Genomic DNA, 12,725 nt, shown 5'->3' with positions numbered 1-12,725 from the left:
TATGGTTCTGCATTTCAGTAGGTGCCACTAGGTGCCTTTAGGTGCCACTACAGATCTGGGTTTGATCCTGAGCTGTGTCGAAGGCTTGTGTCCGGGAGACCCATGAGACAGCACACAACTGTCCCAGTGTCGTCCAGGTTAGGGAAGAGTTTGGCCGGCCGGGATGTCCTTATCCCAATGCACTCTAGCGACTCCTGTGGCGGGCCGGTTGTATGCACACTCACTCGGTCGGCAGTTGTGCGGTGTTTCCTCCAACACATTGGAGCGGCTGACTTCTGGGATAAACGACCAGTGTGTCAAGAAGCAGTGCTGTTTGGCAGGGTTGTGTTTTGGAGGATGCGTGCCTCTCAACCTTCGCCTCTCTTGAGTCCATACGGGTGTTGCAGCAATGGGACAAGACTGTAACTACCAAATGGGGCAAAAAAAAGTTTGGGGTCACTTAGAAACGTCCTTGTTTTTGAAAGAAAAGCACATTTTTTGTCCATTAAAATAACATAAAATTGATCGGAAATACAGTGTAGACATTGTTAATGTTGTAAATGATTATTGTAGCTGGAAACGGCTGATGAGTAGAGTAGAGTCAGTTGGCTTTTCATAGCCGATCATTAAGAGTATCTCTACCACTCCTGCTGTCTCTAGAGAGTTGAAAACAGCAGGTAGCACGTCCGGTGAACAGGTCAGGATTCCATAACCGCAGGCAGAACAGTTGAAACTGGAGCAGCAGCACAGCCCGGTGGACTGGGGACAGCAAGGAGTCATCATGCCAGGTAGTCCTGAGGCATGGTCCTAGGGCTCAGGTCCTCCGAGAGAAAGAGAGAATTAGAGAGAGCATACTTAAATTCACACAGGACACCGGATAAGACAGGAGAAGTACTCCAGATATAACAAACTGACCCTAGCCCCCCGACACATAAACTACTGCAGCATAAATACTGGAGGCTGAGACAGGAGGGGTCAGGAGACATTGTGGCCCCATCCGATGATACCCTCGGACAGGGACAAACAGGAAGGATATAACGCCACCCACTTAGCCAAAGCACAGCCCCCACACCACTAGAGGGATATCTTCAACCACCAACTTACTATCCTGAGACAAGGCCGAGTATAGCCCACAAAGATCTCTGCCATGGCACAACCCAAGGGGGGTGCGCCAACCCAGACAGGAAGATCACGTCAGTGACTCAACCCACTCAAGTGACGCATGAAAGAGCACCAGTAAGCCAGTGACTCAGCCCCTGTAATAGGGTTAGAGGCAGAGAATCCCAATGGAGAGCGGGGAACCGGCCAGGCAGAGACAGCAAGGGCGGTTCGTTGCTCCAGAGCCTTTCCGTTCACCTTCACACTCCTGGGCCAGACCACACACAATCATATGACCCACTGAAGAGATGAGTCTTCAGTAAAGACTTAAAGGTTGAGACCGAGTCTGCGTCTCTCACATGGGTAGGCAGACCATTCCAAAAATAGAGCTCTATAGGAGAAAGCCCTGCCTCCAGCTGTTTGCTTAGAAATTCTAGGGACAATTAGGAGGCCTGCGTCTTGTGAACGTAGCGTACGTGTAGGTATGTACGGCAGGACCAAATCAGAAAGATAGGTAGGAGCAAGTCCATGTAATGCTTTGTAGGTTAGCAGTAAAACCTTGAAATCAGCCCTTGCCTTAACAGGAAGCCAGTGTAGGGAGGCTAGTACTGGAGTAATATGATCAATTTTTTTGGTTCTAGTCAGGATTCTAGCAGCCGTATTTAGCACTAACTGAAGTTTATTTAGTGCTTTATTCGGGTAGCCGGAAAGTAGAGCATTGCAGTAGTCTAACCTAGAAGTAACAAAAGCATGGATACATTTTTCTGCATCATTATTGGACAGAAAGTTTCTGAGTTTTGCAATGTTACATAGATGGAAAAAAGTTGTCCTTGAAACAGTCTTGATATGTTCGTCAAAAGAGAGATCAGGGTCCAGAGTAACGCCGAGGTCCTTCACAGTTTTATTTGAGACGACAGTACAACCATCAAGATTAATTGTCAGATTCAACAGAAGATCTATTTGTTTCTTGACCTAAAACAAGCATCTCTGTTTTGTCCGAGTTTAAAAGTAGAATGTTTGCAGCCATCCACTTCCTTATGCCTGAAACACAGGCTTCTAGCGAGGGCAATTTTTGGGCTTCACCAGCTGTGTGTCATCCGCATAGCAGTGAAAGTTAACATTATGTTTTCGAATGACATCCTCCAGACGTAAAATATATAGTGAAAACAATAGTGGTCCTAAAACGGAACCTTGAGGAACACCGAAATGTATAGTTGATTTGTCAGAGGACAAACCATTCAGAGACAAACTGATATCTTAACAGATAACAGATCCAGTCTACCTCAAAGCAGTTGCCTTGGATCTGGCTTTTTCTCTGTGGGTGGAGAACCATGTGCTGGTCAAGGAGGAGGTCAAGGAGGAGGTGGCACAAAGAGTGAAAGGTAAATATTACTGAGTTTAATGTAACTTTTTCTCATAATTTAATCCAATTGACTACAACAATAATACCCGTTCAGTTTAATCCACTGCATCACCAATACTCTAATACCATCCTTTTTATTTCTGCTATGCTTTTACATGTTTTGCCAGAACTGATTCTGCAAGATGCTACAGGGACTGAGCAAGCTGTGCCTCTTGTTGATGAGGAAGAGTGAGAGGACCATAGTCTTGGACAAGAAGAAGGGCTGTTTGCAGCATGCTGTAAGAGACAGAAGAAAGCTGTTGGGACCACTCCAGCACTACAGCTAAGTCACTACCTTGACATATGTGAAGGACAGAATGCCCTCTTGTTCTGGGCAATGAACAGGAAGGCTCTTCCTTCACTGTCCCGAGTGGCCATCAGGGTCATGGCAGTGCCTCCAGTGTTGCGGTGGAGCATGTCTGCAGCCATGGTGGCATCATACTGTGGCCTCATCGTGCACAAATGACTGACAGACTTTTATCGAATTTGGTATTTTGCAAATACAATGCATCATAGGACCCTGAGACAAGGGAAAAATTAAACTGTTTATGCATTACACACACACACACACACATGTAGTTTCCATGTTCAGGTTTTATCTCCCGTCTTTGAGATCTGTATTCTTTTTCTCAGACATTCATTATTCAGATTTTAGGCCTCAGTTCAGTGTCAGTTGTTTAGATGTACCTTTAAATGAATGATTGTAACTTTATGGCAGGATTGTTTTAGGTGTCTAGAGGAGAGAGAGAGAGAGAGAGAGAGAGAGAGAGAGAGAGAGAGAGAGAGAGAGAGAGAGAGAGAGAGAGAGAGAGAGAGAGAGAGAGAGAGAGAGAGAGAGAGAGAGAGAGAGAGAGAGAGAGAGAGAGAGAGAGAGAGAGAGAGAGAGAGAGAGAGAACAAGAAAACTACAATATTTTGTCTTTGTTGTCATATTGATGTCTTTCTCATGGCTACCCATGTATTTCCATGGAAATATAAAGTTTATTTGGAAAGTAATAAATATATATATTTTTAAAAGCATTCATGATTTGCGTAAATGTAATATACTATTACTCTTTTTAAATATGAAATGGTCTTACATTTGGAGAAGAGCACATTATGACTTGTTTAGTACTCAAAACTCAACGTTTAGGACTGGAGACTTGACTTGATACTTGACGGTCTTGACTTGCCTGTCTTCAAATGGGACTTGACTTGGGACTTGAGTGGTAAGACTTGAGACGTATTTGTTACTTGTAAAACAATGACTTGGTCCCACCTCTGCTAAATACCAACACCAACGAAAAATTCAGAGAAAGTCTTCAAAGTTGACTTCAGTAACTGATCGAGCCAACTTGCTATTTAACATCAGAAATCTAAAAAACACATTTACTGTTATGTGGTAGTGCTCAGCACGGTTTCCTTAGCCTGGAGCTGTCAGAGCAGCACCAGTGTCAAAATAAACACCAGACCTCATCTCCTTACATAACGAAGAGTGTGTGGGAATCATTTAATTACCAAAGAACTTGCAGGCTGTAATGAGATATTTCATATTCAATGAAAGTCCTATTTCTTACAGGGAAATCCCACCTGACCATGTACATAACAGTGTGTGTACTTTATTTTATTGGCCTATGCAAAGGCGATGATCGTCAATATCTATATGTTCTAGTCTTTAGACATGAATGTGATGCTGCGTCCAATAGACTAATTCATTGCCATTTCTGCACCCCTTTACAAAGGAGACATGGGAGTTGTAGACTAGACAGTTTGTACAAGAGTACATTTTGAACCTGAGAAAATGTAATAAGGCCCCTAGTGTTCAATGTGACTCCTTTATGTGACACAAACATGCCTTTATTTGCCACTGTGCAAAACTCAAACAGTAAACATTCAAGTTTGAAAGCAGACTCTGTCCTGAGTATGCTATACAGCTCCTGCACACAACTGATCATCACAGAAACTTTGCCAAACTAAATACAACCACATACAGAACTTTATCTGGACCAGTAGCCTGCAATAGGCTGAGTACTTTATGCCTGTAGCCTATAATAGCACATTAGTACTGTATTTAACCCTACACTGATATGCTTTTATTAATCTGACCAACATTTTGAATGATTGAATGATCAATTCGGAAGAAAAATGTCAGAGTGAGACACTTACCAGTCCTATCTGTGTCTGTCACTCATTTAATATTCTAATAACCAATCCCAAAGGTTATTGATTTGGAAGAAACCCTTAATGCAGCCTAGTCGACGGGTAGACAAATCTCTGCCGGTGCTCAGTAGGCTGCATTCAGATTTGGGCCTGTTTCACACTGTGTCTGTGCTGCGGGAATGCGGAAAGGTCTCCGAGGCTCTTCAGTTATGACTGTCTGACAGGTCCTTTTGTTCAGATCAATAATGGTGCCCACCCCTCTGGTGCCATGATGTCTCCACTGTATCTTTCATGTTTTTTTGGTGAGATCTGTTGAAATCAACCTTGAAACATACAGCTGTGGAATGTGACTAGTGTTCTTCTGCTGAATTCACAGCTTTTCAAACAAACAAAAAACTCTTATGGACATGGCAGCATAGCATGAGTGGGTTATTCATGGAACAGGATATGAGTGTGGGAATTCAGTGATTCTGAATGTTGCAGTCTTTCTTCAAGAAGATTATTTATATGAACCTAGGTCACTCCATTCTAAACAAGGGCATTCTGTTCTGTCTCTCCCATAAATAAATACATCACTGCCAAACATGGATTGGTTCGTAGTCCGAATTTAACAACACATTATCTCTCTTCTCTTGAAGCTTTCCTTTCCTTTCCCTGGTTCTGTGTAGCTCAGTTGGTAGCGCATGGCGCTTGCAATGTTAAAGTTGTGGGTTTGATTCCCACAGTGGACCAGTGTAAAAATGTATGCACTCACTACTGTAAGTCGCTCTACTGTACGCATCCAATTGAAATAGGTAGTCGGAAAGGTTATCATCTTATACCAAAAAATAGGATATAATTGAGGACATACAGTTGAAGTCGGAAGTTTATGTACACCTTAGCCAAATACATTTAAACTCCGTTTTTCACAATTCCTGAAATGTAATCCTAGTAAAAATTCCCTTTCTTAGGTCAGTTAGGATCACTACTTTTTTCTTAGAATGTGAAATGTCAGGATAATAGTAGAGAGAATGATTCATTTCAGCTTTTATTTCTTTCACCACATTCACAGTGGGTCAGAAGTTTACATACACTCAATTAGTATTTGGTAGAATTGCCTTTAACTTGTTTAACATGGGCCAAACGTTTCGGGCAGCCTTCCACAAGCTTCCCACAATAAATTGAATGAATGTTGGTCCATTCCTCCTGACAGAGCTGGTGTAACTGAGTCAGTTTTGTAAGCCTCCTTGCTCGCACACTCTCACACTCTCATTTGAGGTCAGGGCTTTGTGATGGCCACTCCAATACCTTGACTTGGTTGTCCTTAAGCCATTTTTCCACAACTTTGGAAGTATGCTTGGGGTCATTGTCCATTTGGAAGAGCCATTTGCAACCAAGCTTTAACTTCCTGACTGATGTCTTGAGATGTTGCTTCAATATATCCCCATAATTGTCCTCCTCATGATGCCATCTATTTTGTGAAGTGCACCAGTCCCTCCTGCAGCAAAGCACCCCCACAACATGATGCTGCCACCCCCGTACTACATGGTTGGGATGGTGTTCTTCGGCTTGCAAGCCTCCCCCTTTTTCCTCCAAACATAACGATGGTCATTATGGCCAAACAGTTCTATTTTTGTTTCATCAGACATTTCTCCAAAAAGTACAAACTTTGTCCCCATGTGCAGTTGCAAACAGTAGTCTGGCTTTTTTGTTGTTGTTGTTGTTTTTTTAAATTTTACCCCTTTTTCTCCCCAATTTCGTGGTATCCAATTGTTGTAGTAGCTACTATCTTGTCTCATCGCTACAACTCCCGTACGGCTCGGGAGAGACAAAGGTTGAAAGTCATGCGTCCTCCGATACACAACCCAACCACCTTGGCTAGCGCACACTGCGCGATGAGACAAGGACACCCCTACCGACCAATCCCTCCCTAACTCAGGCGACGCTAGGCCGATTGTGCATCGTCCCACGGACCTCCCGGTCGCGGCCGGTTACGACAGAGCCTGGGCGCGAACCCAGGGACTCTGATGGCACAGCTGGCGCTGCAGTACAGCGGCCTTAACCACTGCGCCACCCGGGAGGCCCTTTTGGAGCAGTGGCTTCTTCCTTGCGGAGCAGCCTTTCGGGTTATGTCGATATAGAACTCGTTTTACTGTGGATATAGATACTTTTGTACCTGTTTCTTCCAGCATCTTCACAAGGTCCTTTGCTGTTGTTCTGGGATTGATTTGCACTTCGGCTTGCAAGCCTCTCCATTTTTGCACAAAGTAAGTTCATCTCTAGGAGACAGAAAACGTCTCCTACCTGAGCGGTATGACGGCTGCGTGGTCCCATTGTGTTTATACTTGCGTATTATTGTTTGTACAGATGAACAAGGTACCTTCAGGCATTTGGAAATTGCTCCCAAGGATGAAACAGACTTGTGGAGATCTACAATTTTTTTCTGATTTCTTTTGATTTTCACATGATGTCAAGCATAGAGGCACTGAGTTTGAATGTACAGTAGACCTTGAAATACATCCACAGGTACACCTCCAATTGACTCAAATGATGTCAATTAGCCTATCAGAAGCTTCTAAAGCCATGACATCATTTTCTGGAATTTTCCAAGCTGTTTAAAGGCACAGTCAATTTAGTGTATATAAACTTCTGATCCACTGGAATAAGTGAAATAATCTGTCTGTAAACAATTGTTGGAATAATTACTTGTGTCATGCACAAAGTAGATTTCCTAACCGACTTGCCAAAACTATAGTTTGTTAACAAGACGTTTGTGGAGTGGTTGAAAACAAGTTTTAATGACTCCAACCTAAGTGTATGTAAACTTCCAACTTCAACTGTACACATCTCAGATCATGGAATGATCCCAAAAAAATGCAGTTATTTCTGTTGATCAGCATGTCCAAAGCTTAAACAAACATTATTCACAGATCTATGTCGTTTCTAATGCCTTTTTGCACTATTTTAAGTTCCATGTAGCATAGTTTTGCCCTCTTGTAGAGTATAATGATGCTTCACATTCCAACCCTGTTTATATCATTCAAGTATTTCTCTTGTGAACAAGATATGTATTTTTCTCATAACATATTCTTCAATTTCTTCATAATCTTAAATTATTGGATTTGCCAGTTAAATTAGAGTAATCAAGTCCAAAGTAACTAAATGATCTAAATGACCAACATTGTTTCAGCATTGCCCTAAAATACATCTCCATCTTAAATGTTCAGGTATGATCTGGTGTGATAACTGTTGCAAACCCTTCTTCACTTAGATACAATCTAATACTGCAATTTATGTTCCTCAAATTTCCCCAAAGATAACTGTTTCACAAGCAGTGTGTTGCAGACCCATTTAAAAACAGCAGATGGCAATATAAGGTTGTGTGTGTTGGTCTAAATTGAAACGTATTGATATGAAATATGCAAACTATGCTGCTATTGGTGGTTACCCAATAAAATATGTAATGAGCTGTTCTAAGAGATGACAATGCAGTTTGACTAACTTCCTTATTGCACCTGCATGAAGTTATGAACTTATTTATGTAGTAATTTGAACTGAGTGTTCTTTTTTATGTCACACAGCTGTCCAGTGCATGAACCACTACACTTCCTCTACTTATGCATTCAGACAATTATTGGCATTTTATAATGTTACCAGTGGTGACCTGTCATTCAGGGCCATTTTGAGACCCACATGTTTAGCTAAACAATGTGGGTCTTGTGTTTTGGCCTTACCTGTTTTGCTTGTTATTTTGGCATTAATACATGTGACATATCAGTTTGCAAACAATGTAAAAAAAATAATATATATAATTGAGTTAATAAAGCAGCATACAAACATGGTCTCTTTTTTACTTTCTTGAGTAAAGCAGCTCCAAAGTGCAGGTTTTTCAGTTTAGCTCAGTGCTTTCCGTGGTGGTGGGGTAGCCAGCGAAAAATACAGAGCGTAGGGGTTGGTAATGTTCTCTAGTTGCACCATGATTAGCTCAGTGTTCTGCCACTCATGGGGAGAGTACGTCACCACCAAGTCTAAGGGTAGACCTCGATAATTCAAGCTCCTTGGGTGCTGCCATGAAGTTAAATTAGAAATGCCCATCCAAGAAGGCTCAAGGTCAGTGGCCACAGATAAAATGACGTCAAATCACGTTATATCTACAGTAGCTTTGATTGGACTGATCATGTCAACATCATACTTCCAAAATCTTAGCGAGCAGTCATCATCATGAATCACGTCGACAATCTCCTGGCAAATCCTTTTTAATCCTTGTCATATGAAGATAAATAATGAATAGAAATTGGCCATTGGACATAAACATTACACAACAACTTGGAAATCACAAATTCAGCAATGAGTGGTTTGGAAGGAATCAGTGACAGTGGCTAACTGCAAGCATTGCAAAGCAATCACTATCCTGCTATTCAATGAAGTGGCTGTGTGGTCCCAAATCTGTGATTAAGTGTCTCTTTTCCTAGTTTAAAATCATAAAAATTCAACATTGGCCATGCTGTCAATGAAGCCTGATTTCTGCCTTGCTCAAAACACACTTAACTCGAAAGGGCGCAAATTTGACTGCAGTGAGTTCAAGACAATTAACGAATTCCTGAAAAAAATGAGCTCCGACTGGGAAATACATTTTGAATGGTCATCCAACTCAGAATTGTAACTCAACCTTCTTTCTAGAGCTACAACCAGAAGATCAATGATGTCATCATGATTCAACCTTGTTTTTTCTTGAAAGCACCATAGATACAGAGAATGCCAGACTTTGATGACAGAATTTGCCCACATGCCACCTTTCTAATGAAGTGAGCACAGCACAACAAGTCCAAAAATGGCTTGTATGCTACTGCATAAATTATGTATATGCCAGGGAGATATGTATACTGTAGATAAGAAAGTAATACTAAGTGTATGTTGTGTAGCAAGCTGTTAGTAGCCCATGTGCCTCACCCTAATAATTTGGTCTATTTACCTCTCTTAATTCCACCTACTGTTCTGACTTGGTGGTGCACATGTACAGTAGCCTATAACCTGTTTTTGTGAAATGTAATCATCAAATTTTGTAGGAGCTTTCATTGTCTGCGTATGTGCCCCCTTTATTTATCCTACGGTTCTGACTTGGTTCACAGGGAGAACACTGTAAGAACGGCCTATGTTCTGAATTCTGTCACTGTACATTTCAAAAGTGCAAACAAATAGTTATATTGACTACGTCGTCCTAGCTCGCTCATTAATATCTTAATTGCAATTACGGATTGCCTCTTATGCACTTGTTGTCCCCTTATGCCATAGTTTGTACATCTCAATTGTCATTAGAAACCACATTTGTTTAAGTAAGTCAGCCATATCAGCTATCTTTTTAAAAGGCAGTAAATTAGGCTGAATGAACTGTTTTGCTGCCAGACAAGGCTCCGTTAAAAGCCAGGTGTAGCAGTGGTAAGATGTTGGGACTGCTGTTGGGACAGCTTTATGTAGGCCCTAACAGTTTGTGGGCACCGTTTGTCACTGTTATAGTGCAATTAATGTATTGTTTAGTGTTGTGTAATGGCTTTGCTGGCAAGCATTTCACTTATATTATTATTATTTTTAATTTTTTTGCCCCACCAAGATTTACATGCCAAAATTGCCACTGGTTGTCACCTCCTCCTGGCCTTGCAGTCTGACTACTGAAATGTAGAATTAAAGGGGACTGTAGTAGTTTATCTATGCTGCAGGAATGTCCAAACTTTCATTAATCCCATGCACCATTGCCATATCCTACAAACAGTATGTTGTCAGGCAGCCTGAATGAGATAATTAGTTGTACAAACATCCCTCAGTGTTAGGGGTGTGTACGGGAGGCGAAGTCAGGTGCAGGGGAGCAGAGTGTAGTAAACAGGCACACTTTAATTCCTGTCCAAAAACGACAGCACATAAAAACATAAACGTGTCAAAAACACGGAACATAACAAAAGTATGGCGCCTGACAATATCCACATAACAATAAACAATTACACACAAAGAAATGCAGAGGAACAGAGGACTAAATATATGCAGTATGATTATGGAATGAAAATCAGGTGTGTATGGAACAAGACAAAACAAATGGAGAAATTGGAAATGGAGCTGCCCGAACAAGGAGAGGAAGTCGTGCCAGTACCCCCCCCCCACCCACCAGCGCGCCGACACTGGCCTCGGGGACGACCCGGGTGAGGCGCAGGGCGATCCGGCCCGGCGACGGTGAAACTATCGCAGCAGTTCGGGGTCCAAAACATCCGCAACCGGGCGCAGCACCTCTCCTCCGGACCGTACCCCTCCCACTCCACGAGGCACTGAAGGCCCCCTGCCTGACGCCTCGAGTCCAGGATGGAATAAACGGAGTACGCCGGGGCCCCCTCGATGTCTGGAGGGGCGGAGGGACCTCCCGCACCTCAGATTCCTGGAGCGGACCAGCCACCACCGGCCTGAGGAGAGACACATGGAACGAGGGGTTAATACGGTAATCAGAGGGAAGCTGTAATCTGAAGCACACCTCGTTCACTCTCCTCAGGACTTTGAATGGCCCCACAAACCGCGGACCCAGCTTCTGGCAGGGCAGGCGGAGGGGAAGGTTTCGGGGTCGAGAGCCAGACCCGGTCCCCCAGTGCGATCACTGGGGTCTCACTGTGGTGACGGTCCGTGCCGGTCTTTTGGCGAAGCACGGCTCGCTGGAGGTGAACATGGGTGGCCTCCCATGTCTCCCCCGTGCGCTTGAACCAGTCGTCCACCGCAGGAGCCTCAGTCTGACCCTGAAGCCACGGCGCCAGAACCGGCTGGTACCTCAATACGTACTGAAAGGGGGAGAGGCCCAGGGCACGAACGCCGCCCACTCTCCCGGCCGGTCCTGGCAATAGGACCGCAGAAACCTGCCCACATCCTGGTTTACTCTCGCTACTTGCCCGTTACTCTCGGGGTGAAAACCCGAGGTAAGGCTGATCGAGACCCCCAGATGTTCCATGAACGCCTTCCGGACTCTCGACGTGAACTGGGGACCCCGATTAGACACTATATCCTCAGGCACCCCATAGTGCCGGAAGACGTGAGTAAACAGGGCTTCCGCAGTCTGTAGGGCCATAGGAAGACCTTGGCAGAGGGACACACCGAGCAGGAGGAAACATAAACACTCATATCCTTAGCCAAGGTGGGCCACCAGTACTTCCCAGTCAGACAGTGCATCGTCCGACCGATCCCCAGATGACCAGATAGGATGGCGTGTGGACCCAATAGATCAACTGGTCATGGACAGCAGACGGAATGTACATACGCCCGACAGGACACTGGAGGGGAGCGGGCTCTGTACGCAACGCCTGCTCAATGTCCACGTCCAGCTCCCACATGACCGGCGCTACCAGGCAAGAGGCCGGGAGTCTGATCCATGGGCCGCTCCTCTGTGTCATAACAGCCGGGACAGTGCGTCTGCCTTCGTATTCTGGGAACCTGGTCTGTAGGACAGGGTAAACACAAAACGGGTAAAGAACATGGCCCACCTTGCCTGACGAGGATTCAGTCTCCTCGCTGCCCGGATGTACTCCAGGTTGCGGTGGTCAGTTCAGATGAGGAAAGGGTGTTTAGCCCCCTCAAGCCAATGTCTCCACACCTTCAACGCTTTAACCACAGCCAACAGCTCCCGGTCCCCCACATCATAGTTACGCTCTGCTGGGCTGAGCTTCTTCGGGAAGAAAACACATAGGGCGGAGTTTTGGTGGTGTACCCAAGCGCTGTGAGAGCACGGCTCCTACCCCAGCCCGGCAAAGAGGGATCCGGATGGGCCAGCACTGGAGCCGAAGTAAACAGAGCTCTTAGCTGCCCAAAAGCCCTGTCTGCCTCAGCCGACCACTGCAACCGTACAGGACCCCCGTTCAGCAGTGAGGTAATGGGAGCAGCCACCTGGCTGGGAGTTGGCCAATTACGCACGGCTGCAATGCGGTCACTCTCCATCTCCACCCCTGATGTGGAAATGCGATACCCTAGGAAGGAGATGACCTGCTGAAAGAACAGGCATTTCTCGGGCCTTGACTGGTCATGCTCCAACAGTCGACCAAGTACCTTGCGTACCAAGGACACATGCTCGGCGCGTGTAGCAGAGTATATCAGAATGTCATCGATATACA

The sequence above is a fragment of the Oncorhynchus keta genome, chromosome 28 (genome assembly GCF_023373465.1).
Source record: "Oncorhynchus keta strain PuntledgeMale-10-30-2019 chromosome 28, Oket_V2, whole genome shotgun sequence".
Taxonomy (NCBI): Eukaryota; Metazoa; Chordata; class Actinopteri; order Salmoniformes; family Salmonidae; genus Oncorhynchus; species Oncorhynchus keta.
This window is presented reverse-complemented; position numbering follows the sequence as displayed.